Consider the following 385-nt stretch of genomic DNA (forward strand, 5'->3'; position numbering starts at 1 on the left):
CCCCTCCTGCCACGAACCAAATTATCCTCTCGCCCAATCGCCCGCTTAATTAATTTTTTTTTTCACCTCCACCACCTATTTTAACATTCATCCCGAGCGTTGACCCCGTACGGAAAACCAGGCTTAAAAAATTTTCCAATCCCGGGAAACTTTGCTCTTGGAGGAGCTTCTTATCCCGAAGCGTCCGGAGGGTTAACCCGCGTTTATTTATTAATTTATTACTAATTATTATTAATTTTTGGATCAAACGCAACAGCCCGCAGGGCTCCGAAATTCCAGCAAATCCCTTTTATTCTAGAGGGGGCCGCGCTTGAACCCAACGCAGCGCCCGGGGGCTGATAATTAACACCTTTAAAACGGGCGTGAGCCCCTTGGGATTTGCTTT

The sequence above is a fragment of the Egretta garzetta genome, unplaced genomic scaffold (assembly GCF_000687185.1).
Source record: "Egretta garzetta isolate BGI_Z169 unplaced genomic scaffold, ASM68718v1 scaffold565, whole genome shotgun sequence".
NCBI lineage: Eukaryota > Metazoa > Chordata > Aves > Pelecaniformes > Ardeidae > Egretta > Egretta garzetta.